This window comes from Motacilla alba, chromosome 1 (genome assembly GCF_015832195.1).
Source record: "Motacilla alba alba isolate MOTALB_02 chromosome 1, Motacilla_alba_V1.0_pri, whole genome shotgun sequence".
NCBI classification, from domain to species: Eukaryota; Metazoa; Chordata; class Aves; order Passeriformes; family Motacillidae; genus Motacilla; species Motacilla alba.
Genome location: NC_052016.1, coordinates 19,708,883 through 19,725,480, shown reverse-complemented (window position 1 = coordinate 19,725,480; position 16,598 = coordinate 19,708,883).

Here is a 16,598-nt window from a genome sequence, read left to right as displayed (position 1 = left end):
ATGTTTGAAATCAAAACTTTTGGCAAGCTGATCCCCTTTGGCATTCTCTCATTTGGGCACTTTTGGTTTGGCACTCAGCAAATTAACAAACCCTTCCTAAGCAGCCGGGTGTGCCAGCCCAACAAAAGGATGCCCATCTTTGGGACCTGGCTGCAGAGGAGCTAAGGACCTGCAGCACCTCAGACCTGTTCTGCAGCTTGTCATCGCGTTTTGCTTGCACATTTCTGCTTGTATGCTTTTACAGCCTCAAATATCAGGTGCAAAGTACAAAGGCCTGTCTTTCCTACTTCTATCAATTTTGCATGCATCATCCCAATGCTTGTCAGCAAAACCTTGTTGCCTTCACAATCCATTCAGTGTGGGAAAAAAACAAAATCAAACATGGAAACAGCAAAGGAAAGAAAGATCTGTGAAGTCTTTCCTCTGACTTCAGTGAGCCTTGGGGGTTGGCCTCTTCTCCCAGAAAACCACTGATAGGACAAGAGGAAATTGCCTCAAGCTGCACCAGGGGAGGGTCAAGTTGGACATCAGGAGGAACTTCTTAATGGAAAGGACTATTACACTTTGGAATGGACTGCCCAAGGAGATGGTGAACATCTCCAGAGATGGTGACTCCAAGAACTCCTGGATGTGCCATGGTGTGGTTGACCAGGTGGTGTTGGATCAAAGGTTGGACTCAATACTCTTGGAGATATTTTCCAACCTAAACAATTCTGTGATTCTATGAATCAGATCCACAAATACATGAAAGAAATAGACCCAACACTTAAATTTTTAAAACTAGTAAATAACTAATTAAAAGAACCTAATATTATTGTGCAAAATAAAATGTAATAGAATGTAATCGTTCTGATACACGCAATGAAGACCCACAAATAGAAATAGTAGAGATGCAAATAGAAAGACAGTTACTCTCTCTGCACTACCATTCTCTGAGCTACCATTGTCTCTTAGTGTTAGCTGGAAGGATCAATGCAGATATTTCCCATTTGAGAGGCACAGCATGTTTCAAAATAGTTGTCAGTAGTAGATAATATATATTTTTATGTTGCTATTATTTGTTTCCTTAGGTACCCATATACATTTATCCTCAGCTGGCTTAATAAACAAACAAAACAAACCAACAAAAAACCAGAACATCTAAACAAACAAAAAACCTGGCCCAGAACCAAACAAGAAAACCCCCACTAAATTCAACAACTAAAACACTACAGACCTCTTAAAAAAACAAGAACATCCATTAATAAAGTAACACTACCCTTAAAATCTCTCTCATAAATTGTTGTGCCAAATACCTGTACCACAAGTCCTCTGCAGGAGAATTTAAATCTAAGACATCAATTCAAACTTCAATTTTGTTTACACTGGGACTGTGAAATAAATAAAAATCTGTGTTGAGATATACTTCAAGAAAAACAAAACAACCCTTTGCATCCACAAAATGCAGGTCCAAAATCAAAACAAGCTGCCAGAAGGAATGGAAAAGCAAAATAAGAAATAAAGATGTTTGACTAAGAAATCGTTAGCATCTTCTTTAAAAATTAATATAACAGTGATGTTGCAGCATAAAACACCTCACAGTTTTATACCATGTTCCAAACCCAGCATTAGAATCTAGCTACAGCTGCTCTCAGCAGCTGAAATCCCCACAAATAATGTACTTTAGGCAACTGCATATGGAAACCATGTGCAACAGTCAGGGATGCATAGACATATCAGAGAGAGGAAGAGATCAGCATGCCACATTGCTGAAGTCTTGGTAAGGAGCCCATGTAAATCTTCAGAGCATAACAAATAGCTAAACTGGCAAAGCTTTACAATAAGCAGCAAATCATTATTGCTTTACTCAGCTTTTGTTTTTAAAGCAACTTGCTGTATTCTTCTGGCATTCATGTGACGGTCATGCTCACATGCATCAGGAACTTTGTTGCCCTTTAGTGTAAGAAAAGAGGGAAAAGTGTAGGAAAGGAGGAAAAAGAGGTCAGATGTCTCGAGATGAATCCCTGCTGTGCTTACATGCTCAGGACATCTCAATGGAAAAATATTCAGAAGTTACATCGGTGAATTAAAGCCAGGTGAAGTTTGTAATGAGACAGGATAATTGTGGCAGAATTCCTCCAAGTGGAAGGCCTTGGCAGCTGCTGGCTCATGTGACACAGCAGCTGCCTCAGAACAAGTAGACTCATGCTTTTTCTTTGATTTTCCACTGTTTTCCAAACTTTATTTCTACTAAGGAGTCTCCCCAGGTAGTTTTCCTTTTTTATTATTAGTTTTAAATATGCTGTCCAGTGTAGTTTCATGGAGCTATTAATTGTCGAGAGGAAATCAGAAGAAAAACAATCAGCAGAACAAAAGTCAAACCTGTGAGTGTTTTTATTTATATATGAGTTCTTGCCTGAATGAAAGCCCCAACACTGCAGAGTCACCCCAAAGGACATGCTACCTGCAGGGCAGGTATATTCATGCATATTCATGTTACCTGCAAGGCAGCAACACAGCAGTTGACAGAATCTAGGCAGCAGCCTACGAATAAACCACATCAATATTCAGACCAAAAATGGCAGCATCAACTGCTAGTCAACACAAATATGAATGTGTTTCTAGTGTGCCTTCCCAATTCTCTCTGTCAGGTATAACTTGTGGACATGACTACTTTAAAGAGCATTTTTAGAGCACTGTCAATTGTCTTACTGGTGCTATTTTCAGTCTTTCTCTTTATGTAAAAGCTCTTTCAACAAACAATCTGCACATGACAGAGAAGACAAAAATGCATAGATAAAAATTACCTTTAAAGATATATTGGAAACAACCAACATCTCATGAACTATGATAATTAAAGCAAAACACACCCCATGACAGTTTCAATTTCTTGGCTTTTCCACAGCTTTATGGCAACTAAACAGGAGACTTAAACATGCAATAAGATGGTGCTTCAAGTATGTTGTTTTGAAATATAAAAAATATACGCTTAAAATATGTTTTTTAAGAGCGACACACCTGGCACACCACATTTAGGCCCCAACTTTCAGAATGAACCAATGACCCACCATCACACTCTCTTTTTGATACATCAGAGCTTTTTTTAGTGCTTATTCTCATCAGAGAACTTAATAACAAAATGGAGCCTTTTGAAATTTTTGGTGCCCATTTGTTTTAACAGCACTACTGTGAATCAAAAACAACCAAGATGAAGTGTAATGCCACAAATGTATTTAGCTTCCCCAAGTTCAAAACTCTTGAAATCTCTGTACCTCCTAAAGGCCATTTCTAGGAGATGTGGATCATAGAGAAGAAACAACACAGTTTTGAGAATTAAACTTTCAAAACACTTCAGACAGTGTGGACCAAGAATTAGTATAGATCTTCAACACAGTGGTTGCTTAAATTATTGAATGGACACTGGATTTGCTGATTCTGCCCTTGTGTAAGATATCACTTGGGCAATATCTTTGCTGCCTGATTTCTCCTTAAGAATTTCTAATCTCTTTGGGTTTCTGGAATACTTGTTCAAATACATGAAGAAATCACATGTTAAAATCTATGTTAACTGAAACTTCTTTATGGGTTCATATGTATGATTTTCTGTGTGTAAATATGTAGGTAATGCTGGCTCCCTTCTATCAGATGGTCAAGCAACATGGGAAAAAGCATTGCTAATACAGTAAGATTATTCTTTAAAGATGTTGAAGCAAAACAAGACAGTAAGTACTTATTTACTGTCAGAAGTGTTACAGGTAGAAAGGACAGTCAAAGAACGAAAGCTCAATATATCCCATGCATCATATCCTTTATTAATGAAGCAGCTGAAGTATAAAAAATTAAATCCCTAGAGGGCAACTTTAATGTAAATGTAATTCTTATTTATTTTAAAACTTCTGGGGCTTGTAGTCTAGTTTTAGAATAAAATGAAAAAAAAAAAGTTGAATTTGGGGTTAAGTTTGAAAAATTGCAGCAGGATCTTATTTGAGTTTTAGGGGTTAAAAAGCAATCACAACTGAACTGGTAGAACAGGACTTCTTACCCATTTATTTGTGAAAAAACATATCCTACTTTTTACTTAAAGTTTTCAAATTGGAGAATTATTTTTTCTATGTAATATGTAAAAGTACATATTATCTTTGCCATGTTCTCTCTCTTCCAAGAGACAAAACTATAAAAAGAACCTTTCATAGATCAAATAAGTAAAAACTGATTATAATGTTACTGATGATGAACTGATAATAATGCTTGTATCTATAGATTTCAGATTAAAACATTTTTCTCAGATTCCCTGAAATAGATTAAAAAAAAAGACAAAATTCTTATGATACTCCTATTTCTAACTGTCAGCTTTGCAGAAATATAATGCAGAATTTTTATGCATTTTTACTAGATGTGGAATGACAAAACCAGGATACACAGAAATATATTATTTTTTCCACATCTAAAAAAATCAGACTTACCCAAAATACACAGATGTAAGGTGATAACCAAATGACATATTCAGCTTCGTTTTATAAGACTATACATAAGTCTAATCCATTTCTAAGTGACAGTAGCAGGTTAGCCTCTGATTTTATGCCCTGTAATTCAAAGTACCACTATGTTTTGGGGAAAATGTGCAGCAGGAGGAAATTGAAGAGACAAAATGAGGCTCCTGGGAACTTGTTATCACTGGCAATCCCATACCCATGTGAGATTAGTGCAGGTGGAAAAATCAAGACAAACAACTGCACAACTTTACACTGTTGGTGTGATTGTCACGATTTCTCTCAGGAGTGATAAAGAAAACTGAGGTGGGGTGGTGGTGTTTCCCGCAGCCCTGAAAATTGCAGTTATAATAGGTAAACAAGGGGTTCAGAGAAAGATGGTGTAAAGAGAAATCATACCCAAGTTAAAGTAGAAATGTCCAAAAGAATTGAAATATGTAGTTTTGCTGCCCTGGGTTAGCTCCACAGTGGTTTAGAGCACTTTGCAAAGGCCAGGGCTTTGTATTGGGCTCGAAGGAGAGAATTCCAAGGGGGCACTGAAAACCATCACGATGCAAACAGAGTTAAATGACTGATTACAGGAACTGAGCTCGAGGGGATGTGTGTATGTGGGTCATTAAATCAAGGCCAAAATTTCTAACCTAACTTTTAGCTCCCTCTTCCCCCACAGACAACCTACCTGCTGCAAGTGCTTCAAAACCTTTAATTGCTTGCAGGTTCCTCAAGAAACTTCTGCTGCAAGCCTGGGAACTATTAGCATCCTTACAATAGTTACATTCTAACTTTGAAACATGCCCTTTCCTTCCATCCATCCCACTGCTCCAAGCTCCTCAACTGCGTCACAGAACTGCTGATTCATGTCACAGATGGTGCTTTTAGCTAAAGGCTGCCTTTTACAACTCGGCAGAAAAATGCCTATACAGAGACGTTGCTCAGTACACCTAGAACAGGATGCACTATTTCAAATAAAAACATACTTTTAAAGCTAGAATCAACAGTATTTAATCACTATGCAAATCTTGCCATATGTCCAGACATAAACCCAGACAGTCATGTCCCTCCAGCCCTGTTGGTCATATGGTCAACCTGATTTCTGCCAAGTCTGTGGCAAGGGTGTGTTTTTTCAGGGCCCTGGAAGCTTTCCTCATTTAGGATTAGAGCCATAAATATTCAGGGATCCCAACAGTTTACAGAAGAACTGCCTATGCTCACACCAGGTAGAAGCCACTTCAGGCTAGGCACTCAAACAATTTTAGTATTTTGCTGCCTGACATGGGCGTTTGAAAATCCAATGAAATCTGTCTGAAAAATACAACCAAGTTTCTTTGCTTTTTTGCATAACACCAACTTACACGTATGATAGACATGGACCTTTATCTCTCATTTTGGTACCTTAATTTCTCTATACTGCTTCAGAGCTTTCCCTTTTTTGTCCCCAGAATAGAAATTTCATATGTGTAATGGAGTGGGAATAACCAAGAAGTAATTGTAAAACCTGTAGCGCTTGATATTTTTGAAAAAGCTTTTTTTTCTTTCTGCCGCTGCAGCTCATCCTGCCTGCCTGCCTGCATTCCCAGTGACGACAGTGCACTTTCTTTGCCTTCAGGGTCCCTTTTGTCATTTAGGTTCAGAATTCACTAGAAGATGTAGACAACCAGGCCTTTCATTGATCTCTGCTAGACAACTGAGGTGGTGACTCAGCGTCTGTACCAAAATAATGCCTTAGCAATAAGCAATTAACCTGATTAACTGCCCAAATTATCTTCAGGTAATTCTGAGCTCCTAGCATAAGCTCCATATACGTCTGTGAATGTTAGCTGCTGCATCTCCATGCTGCATTCATATTTCTCTGTCTGGCAATAGCTATGCATGCAAACTGCTAGATGGATACTTGCAGATAAAAGCAATGATGAACAAAACTGCGTCTCCCCCTGCTTTGGTATTCTGTGACATTCCCATCTCAGCAGACTGTGTCTGGCAGTCTCACAATGAGGCACTGCATGTGTCAGGGAGATGGATTATATCTGCAGTGTCTGAATTTCAACCCTGACTACACGAGCTCCTGCTTAACCTTACCTCAGGGATCTTGAATTTTGTGTCATTGAATTAGTACAGCAAATATATATGTTTTTAAGTACCCTTATTATGGCACATTGCAAACAGTTAGTATTGTGAGATAACAAAATTAAAGAAAATAATTTTTAACCTTTTTACACATTTGGCAAGGAACATGTTTACTCTTTATTTTGAACTATAAGGCTCAAAACACTGCAGTAACAGTGCAACAGTAATTTTTGGTGTGGTTTGCTTTAGGTGCTGATAATTAAAAAAAAAATAATTATGAATTCCTTTTCAGGGTCTTTATGATGATCACACAGAAACCAGAAATAAATAGATTAGTATACTCATTTCTACTAACTGAGGTGTGAGTACCAATGCTGAAAAAACCCATAATGAAATAAATTGATTAATCTCATCTCCTTCCATCTCATTAAAAACATTGGTGCTGCAGCTCACAGCTTAGCTGAAATTTACATGTGGAATGTATTAAAAGTAACAATAAAATGCCTGAAAAATTGCAGTCTTCAATACCAGGATAGGCAATGAAAAAAAAAATCACACCAATGGGACCTGCACACTATTTTTTCCATGAAAAAAAATATTCCATGAAAAATTGCTAAACTATACATTGAGATCTGGGTAAATCCAGAAAGATACTAAACATGTGGGGTTCATAACTTTGCAATTCTTTAAGGCAGTTGTATGGGAAACAACTTTGGCCATTTGAGGTTAATTTAGTCCTTTTAAGTTATGACCTAAGATTTATCTTTTGGAAATATAAAGACTATAATGTTATTGTTACCTATATACCTGACCATAATAATATTGTTACCTTGAGTAAAGCAGTGAATGCAGATGAATGGAAAAACTTAATTAAATCTGATAGCATACACCTGCAGTTGGATATCTCCTACTGCTCACAGTATTGAGTACTGGACTGATTTCAGAATGGAAATATCAAACTAAAATCCTTACAGGTAAGTTTGTTTTACACTATTTTCTCCTTTGTAAGATCACAATTAGCTTATTGCAGCAGCAGTTTTTAAACAGTGCAATGTGACTTTTTCTGAGAGATGGCTGCTACAATGATGCTTTGGGAACACTTTTCACCCATCCTTAAACCCAGATGGGGTTTGGAGCTTAAAATACCATCTGGAAGAGTACAGGGCTCTGGTGACTACAGTGAAACTGAAAAGGTTGGAGTAACACGAGGGATTTTAGGACTGTTTAAATAATCTCAATACCTGTACTTTAAAGGCTAAGTTTTTAAAAAGAAGAAAAAATAACTCCGTGGTTCTACACCAGTTCTTCTCTTTCATGGTCCTGAGTCAGAGAAAAGAATATTAAAGAAAATCTTAATAGTACAATAGACTGGGAACACAGTGCTATACGTGTATCTCTTTGCATGTTCATTACATGCTAACCATATATAATTCCCTATATCAGAACAAGTAGTTAGGAAGAGAAACACCTGTACATGATTTATTATCAGAGATGTAGTTCATAAAATACTTCAGTTTTTACACAAGCTTGGGTTGAAAAAGATTTTTATCCATCCTCAATCATCACATTTGAAAATATGGAGTTGAGGCAGTGCAACAAAGAAGCACTCCTAAAAGATTTGCAGAAGGGGCCTTATGCTCTAAGTTGTCCTTTCTGTCTCATCTCAACTGAGGCAGAGCCCAGGAGCTTTCTCATGCTCAGACAACACAGTGGTTTCATTGATCACCTTATTTTGCATTTCAACACCAATAAAAAAAATTTAGTTTTCACATTGTCCTTGTTACTGTAGCTGTTCCCTGCTCCCTTTCCTTTTTCCGGCTGGAGACCAAGCTCTAACTACATACAGACATGTTGCACTACCCACAGTATTTCTCATGACTGCAGAGTCTGCATATCTTGGAAAGCAATAACCAGAATGACACATTCAAAAGTCTTCAGTGACCTTATTTTTGAGACAGGCTTGAACAGTAGAGACAACTTGATACATTTGAAGACCAGCGACAGACTCACACTGTCACTGAGATTATTTTGGCTGCCCCCATCCTCTGAATGGTATGAAAAGCTGTTTCTACAAGTCATTCAAAGTCTGACTATATTGCCTCAGGGTATACATTGCATTAGTAGTTAATACAGTTACTTCTGTTATGTAAACATTGCTGATGTTCTGTAAATTCACTATGGATCCCAAAGGCATTTAATGCTGTCTGGTGCTTCTGGACCCAACAATATTGATACTGTCTTTGGAGTGATGTCTTTGGAAACTAGTAGCAATAGTTTTCTAGGAAACTGTAGTGGGATTCCTGCTCACCTTGGGAAGTTCTGCACAAGCAATTTCTTATGAGTTTTTGTTTCACTAGAAGGAAAAATTAGCTTATGAATGGCTGAGCACCAGTAGATCATATCCATACTGTCAGGTGCAAATGCAGAAGATTTTTGTATGCATAAAAACAAGCCATTCTCTCCTCCTTCTCCTCAATAAATAAAATATATATTTGGTCACACACAGACCTACTCCACAGCGACAGTATGTCTGTAGAAGGCTGAAACTAGCCCAGCCAGTCTAAAATAAGTAACAGGAATTCAGTGTTATTCTTTATTATTTGAGGGCAAAGAATAAGAAAAAAGTTCCACTCAAATTGCTAAAACTTAGTCTTGAAAATGGAATCTTACCTCTATTATTTTATTACAGGAACTGATTTTATTATACCCTTCAAACTGATGCCAGGGATAGCACCTCAAGGTCTTCAATAAAAGCTTTTGGTTTTTTCATCTAGAATTTCTTCCTCAACTTTGTCACTTACAGTAAGAAAAGTGCATTATAAACTATGTCTGACAGATGGTCTGAGTGTTTCTTTGCTGATTAAATTCTTCACAAAATTATTGTTTATATTTAAAATGGAGAACCAACCGAAAGCAGAAAATAACCAGTGAACTTCACCTATAGAAAATGGTATCTGTACTACGTTGGTAAGCCTTTAGAAGACTCCTAACCATCATAAGGATGTCTTAGTATTCCCCCACCTCTGATTTCTCCCTTGGAAAAGTCTATCAGTTAGGATAATTGTCCTAGAGGTCTAGCAGCATGGCTGAAAAAGTTAGCTGCTGGACTAGTTATATCAACAGATTTGCCCCCTGGGAATTAGGAAGAAAATTGCTTTCAAGATTCAAACTTTTCATCTTCCCTTTATATCTGAGCTAAAACCACACTACCATAATCTTTGGGAATTGTCAATCTGACTTCTTAAGAAATAGAATGAAAGGGGGAAAAAAGGCAGATTCTGATCGAACAAAAGATCAGAATTTGTTGAAACCAAATTTGCATTAACATACAACTCTTCAAAGTCATCTAAACCTCACAGATTGGCAACGTGTGTCCAGAGGCTGCTGACTGAGTTATGTTGCCATCAGTGAAATAACAGGCAAATAGCAAGAATTAAAAGACAGAAGTACTTAAAAACTGCATGAAAAGAAAGGCATTACCAGTCCTAGGAGTCACATATTTGAACAGATTGTATGTGAAGAGAGCAGGTCCACTTCCCCCCTTCCAATAATGAACTCTGAAAGTAAAGCTTGCCGGATTTTATCCTGTAAGAACAAGGGGAAAACACTGCTCTTTCTGTTCATAGATTGCTTTAGCTTACATTTCTATGAGCTCTGACTCCAAGTAAACCACGACAACCTGACAGTGTGATCTATGTCTAACAACTCCCCACAACCAGGACAACCTTAAACAGATTGCTCAGCAACACAGAACTAGGGGTCAAACAACTGAATGATCTCTGCATAGCAGGTGAAATTCAGTCTCTCTAGTTACCAGTTATTTTTGACCACAACCAAAAATATTTCTGACTTAGAGCAGTGGTATCTTAACAAGCTTCCTTTAAGAAAGATGCATGAACTGCAATACTCCCATTAACTTAAAAACAAACAACTAAAAATTAAGGAGGGAGAGCAGAAAAAAAATTACTTTCTAGATGTAGGAAGTAGCTATAATACTGTCTCTTCCTTTAAACAAAGGAACAGTTTGGAGACGGAAAATAACACAGCAAGATGACAAAGTAGGAGGAACACCCAAAAGTCCCACAAATGTGCTGACAAGTTCACTTATTCACCTTTATGCTATGAAGTTCTTGGGTTAGTAAACTTACTATCTTAGGAATGATAACTCTTATTCAAAAAACTTCACCATAGGAGGAAAAGATTAACATATATAACTCAAATGGGTTTGACTCTGCTCCTGCACGTCAAAGCCTTTGGAAAAATTCTCATTGGTCCTATATTTGAAGCTCCAGTAAAGTAGCTGAATAAGCATAAAACAGTTAGTGGAAGAAACAACTTTTAAAATTCTGCTATCTTCAGCTAAGACTTAAAAGAAATCCTCGGATGTTTTATAAGAATAAGGTTTGGCTGCATAGCTCAGAATATAGTCTTCTAAAATCCTGAAGTATCTTTTAAAAGTTAACATGAGTGTGTACATTAAGAGGACAACAAATGACAAAAAATGAAAATGAAACAAAAAGACCTTAAAAAAAAACTAAATAAAAATTGGGAGCTCCAGCTCCTTTAAATCTATTTCAAGAAAGTTTACAGACACAAAGGAAAAAATGAACAAGGCTACTGTAATTGAAATTTTTCTAGCTCTTCACTGTGCTAAAGCAGGCTGGGCTTTGTCTCCCATTGAGTCTTTGAACTGCACTTATTTCTCATATTACTCCTTCCTCACTACACAAGCAAGATTCAAAGGTTTCCTTTGCCTATTCTTCTGGTTTTGCAAGGAATGTCATGCCATTCTGGTGCAGTATAACTCACGAGATGCTGAATGAGTATCTCATCATTCTGAGCCAACTTTTATCCTTAGCAACAGTTCATTACTGTATTTTCTTATTTTAATAAGAGACGGAAATAGCAGGAATGTTCAGCAATGTTGCAATAACACAGCTACATTGCTCATTCAAATGAAACTGTATTAGATACAAACTGTTCATTAAAATACCATTTGTGTGAGACTTAACCTTAGAAAGAGGGCAATTCAAAGCCAAAGCTGAGTTTTTTCTTTCATTTGTGTCTGCACACTGCAACTGTCACACCCCATTGGTAAACAGACAGAGCAAATGATTCGCAAGAACTAGACAGATGGGTCAGCAAAGACTTAACCTCAATTTCTTTCCATCACTTTCTTAAACCTCAATAAGAAGTGTTGTTATATATAATTTTAAAAATTTTCTCAGCACCACAACTTGATAAAAACCATGACTTCAGGAAAAAAGCCCAGCCACTCTGTATAACAGATTGGGAGTTTTCCAAAGTCATGCATAAGACAGATGTCCATTTCCAACAGAAGACTGCCCACATTTTATGAAAGGTGATTTATTTTTTCTAGTTTAGTAACAACTAAACACATGTATGGAGAAAAAAATGGCACACAAAGAATCGCACACACAAATAGACTCAGGAAGACTCAGACTTGACGACTCATTTTACAAATGGGGAGAGAAGATATAGTTATTTTCTCTTTCCAGATGAATATGTCTCAGTGTCATTCAAATCAACCTCATGAAGGCATTTCTCTAGTTATTTATCTGAAACATAGGGCTAAAACTGTCTTGAATTGCTGAATCAGAGTTTGGCAAGAATAGCATCCATAGTAGTTTTGTTTGTTCAACTGCCAATAATAGAGTGAGCAACATAAAAAAATCATAGAAATGGCTTGAGTTGGAAGGGACCTCAAAGCACATTGAGTTGCAACACACATCTTCTAGTAAGCCAGATTGCTCAAGGTCCCACACAATCCAGCCTTGAACATATTCAATGATGAGGCATCCAGAACTTCTCCTCTCTTCTCTTCCTCTGAATGACCCCTGTTCTCCCAACCTGTCTTTGCAGAAGAGGAGCTCCAGCACTATGAGCATCTTTGTGGCCCTCTTTTTGCCCTGCTCAAAAGCAGATCTTCCTGATATAAACCTGTCCCATTCTTCTTTCTCAAGAGACACCAATATGTACCACAGTATTCAGGAGGAAGGGCAGGGGATATCTGGATTTTGTAGACTTTTATTCATTTATATTTATGATACATAAAGCACAGCCAAATAAACATACTTTATTCATTAAATAAAAGTGGGGGGAGTAATTCCCTAGGGGTTTGCAGAGATGCTGAATTCGTTTGCACCTATCCTCTGGAAAGTTCTTGTTCCTCCTGTCTTATCACTAGATATGCAGGGTGTGTGTGTGCACGTATGTATTTGACTTACTAATTAAAACAAAGTCATTTTCTTCTATTTCTTATTTTCCCTTTGTAGTACTAACTGGAAAGAAGGTGTCCCTTGGGATCTCCAGGGTTATAGAAAAAAATTTATGATATTTCTGTTGAATGCATTCAGAATATATTAACAATATATATATATTGACTTCACATTTCAGTCAAAATCAAAAATTTTGACCCTTGAGGTAAATATTAATCTCAGCCTTGACTCAATCAATATTTACCACTTGGTTCAATACATCTTGATGATCATCTCAAGTTAATTCAATACATACTTGGTATGCAAGAAAGTTTATTACACTGTTACATGGGGTTTATGTACTGTTCTTTCTATTTTAGTTTAAGATAAAGTTTCTAAGTGGTATTTTGGTAAATAATATTACCTGCCTTTGAATTATATTCTTAATCATAAATAAAATATAAGATTCCTAGACCTGATTCGCAAGCTTGGGGAATGAACTACTCAGCACCAGCAAGTTTTGCTTAATAAAAAATTCAAGAAAATGTCAAGGACAAAGTACACAAATGACATCTTTAAAAAAAAAGAAAAAAAAAGAAGTGATTTTCAATACTAGACTTTCTTGTACTCACAAAATATATGAAAAAGAGGAATTGTTGCATTAATGTTCCAGATATCTAGTAATTCAAAAAAAGGAAGAGACTGTTCCACAGGTATAAAAACCTGTATAATCTACTCCCAGAAAAAGAAAAGAAAAAAATGGAAAAATGCAAGCCTATTTTTTAACACTTCTCAAACAACAGCTCAGAAAACCTCTTTTCACCACCTGCACACAGCAGCTGTTAAAGACAAAACCTCTGTTACTGAATCTGTACACAGTATTAGGCTCTGAAAAAACCTGAGGTGTGCTATGGTCTGAAGAACCTTATGTCTCCTGAACCTGCATTCTCACATCTGCTCTGTTTAACTGGTGAAGTCAGAGAAACAAATTTGGATTTAGGCAATCCCAAATTCAATATTTTGCTTAGTTTAGAAGTTAAAGTTTAGTAACAGGTGCCAAGCCTAAGCAGGTATCCTAGTACCATAAACTGAACAGTCTCCCTGCCCAAACTGTTCCGTATAAAGTGGTTACACAGATAAATTGTTATCCAAATAAACTGGCCATAAAGCAGGAGTGAAAACTAATGGTATTTACTGACACCAAGAGCAAGGCTGTTTTGACAACTGAGTCCAAGGCAGCCATCCTCTCACCTCACCCTGGCTGCATCCTGCCCAGGTCTGGTGGGAACCCCTGACACCCTATGGGATCTCCTTCCACACCCACCACTCTTCCACACACTCCTTCCTGGTTGGAAGTAAAATGAAAGCACAATACAGATAAGCATCTAAATAAGAGGCATGGACTGTGTTTGCCCCACAGACTGGCTGAATCTCTATGCTATTTATTTTGTTAGAGAACACACAGAACAAAGGAAACTCCAAATTTAGATTTCTCAGTGTGTTGGCGAAAGCTAGACTTAAGATAGATTTTGTTTAATGAAAAAGTAGAATATGCACATTCATTCCTACAGTGAAGTTATTATATGTTGAAAAAACAGCTGTCAGATAATTTTTAAAAATTTGTGTTTCTGAACCCAGATTGTGATATCCCTTTAATGTATCTCATGGAACATAACAGCAGGACAAGAATTATCTCTTTTACCAAGAATTATCTCTTTACTCCAGGTTTCATTCAAGAGAGCAAAATCAATCAAATTTTCAGACTGATTTCCTTAAAATCAAGAAGTAATTCACAGGCCAAAGTCATGAAGCACCTACCTGGATATCTTTCATTCACTGAACAAAACAATAGAAAGGCTTCTAAGAAACAAGAGAAATTATGACAGGTCTCTCCAAACAAGTCTGCTATCAGAGGACGGAGATAAAACTCAGTGTTTTGAGACCACAGAACCTTTTGGTTTTCAGACCACAGAAGATTTTGTAGCTCTGACCACACAGTTAATGAGCACTTTAGACATACAGTTCACAGGCGTACTAATGTAGAAAATAGCAGACCAGATACTATTTACTGGCTCGGTATTGATTTCCGCACGAGCAGCAGAACCTCTCAAGGAGAAGATGAGCACATAGTGCACTCCAAATGCTGGATGTATGATAATACGGGCAAAACATGCCGAGATTACCTATAAATATAGGCACCTGAAATTGAAGATGTGCACAAATTTACTGTTTACTACTCCACAACATCAGATGGTGAATGACAAGTAGTTCTTAGCTCCCAGCTATGAGCTCCCAGAAGCCAGCAGATTGCCTGCAAGAAGGAAGAGAGAAAGCCTATATTCAGCAAACTTAAAATTACTGAAGGAAATCTGTTTCTCCACTGGAAAGTTTTTGATTTATGGATCCCTCATATAATTAGGTACTACAAATGAAGGTTCCATCTATTTGTTATGCAAGACTGAAAATGGGATCAAAGTTGTAAACAAACATACAAGATGAAAATTAAGCTAAAACTAGATAAAGCTCCTCTTAGCACACAGAAAACACTCTGGAGAGCAATTGGGATTCTGGTAAACCATATGGATCACAATTTTTTGGTCTGTTTCCTTTCTCTCCCATTTTCTCCCACTTTACCACCTCAGTTCTGTGTCTGTTAACAACAGTAGAAAAAACATTGCATAATTACAGCACTGAAATGTCTACAGTTCCCAATGAAGCAGCAGAAAAAATGTAGGCTGAAACAAATGAAATATAGACATAAACAAGGTCAACATAAGAGAAATCTTTGTTGCATAGGAAACCAATAAAATATACTTTGGGATAGAGAAACAAATAAGAAAACAAAAAACCCCCTGACAATATACTGTGTGAGAAATTGTCTTTTTTAATGAAGTGGATCTCTGGAGTCCTTCTGTCAGTAGCCAATGCCACAGAACTGCATTTTTATACAAGATACTGATAAGTCATGAACCTGATCCTCCAAACCCAAGACTCTCAAAGCTGAACTAAAGATTCTCCCAAACAGAACAGTTTTGTCCTTTGACTAAATCTTCAAGTCAAGGGCAAAGACTGGATACTTTAAAAAAAAGCAAAAAAGCAAAAAAACTTGCTACAAAAAATAAGCAGGAATTTGGTGATTGGAATAATAATTTTAATCCATCCCTAAAATGAAGCAAAAATAATTAGGCAAACCAGTTTTACTGTTTGCAACTACCATCAGAATTAGGTGCAGAGCAAGGGTGGCCCTAAATAATTACTAAGGCTTATTTGGCCCTCTTCTCCATTTTCTTCCTCTAAATTCAAAATCAATATGTCAGCAAAGAAAAGAAAAATTGAAAGGTGGACATGATTTGTCAGGGGACTGAGAAATGCCTCAGGTACACCTCATTTCTTCCGATTCCCAGCTCGCTTTCTACCTTTGTCTTAAATCTTGGATTGTCTATGTCTGACAGGACCACATCAGACCACTGCCAGAGACCCCAAGGAGGCAGCGTATTTTCAAAAATACATTGAAGGTCTCAGTGCCCTACCAGAGGTCAGAGATGCTGCCAGTGAAGCTTCATCAATAATTGCTGCCAGCAAGGTAGCCTTAATGGGCGTTACTGCACTTACAGCCTTCTTTCACTGAATGCATCTTGTGAAAATGCATTTCACAGTGACTCTCATTGGACGAGCATTTTATTGGGCACTTAACAATAAAATAAAGATCAGACGTGTCACAGCTAGAGCTCATCATCTTTAACCCATAAGACTATCAGAAAATGTTTTTAAAATAATAAAATATATAGATTTAAAAGACCTACAGATTTTGCTATACTCTGAATTCTGCACCAGTGAAGATTCTGCT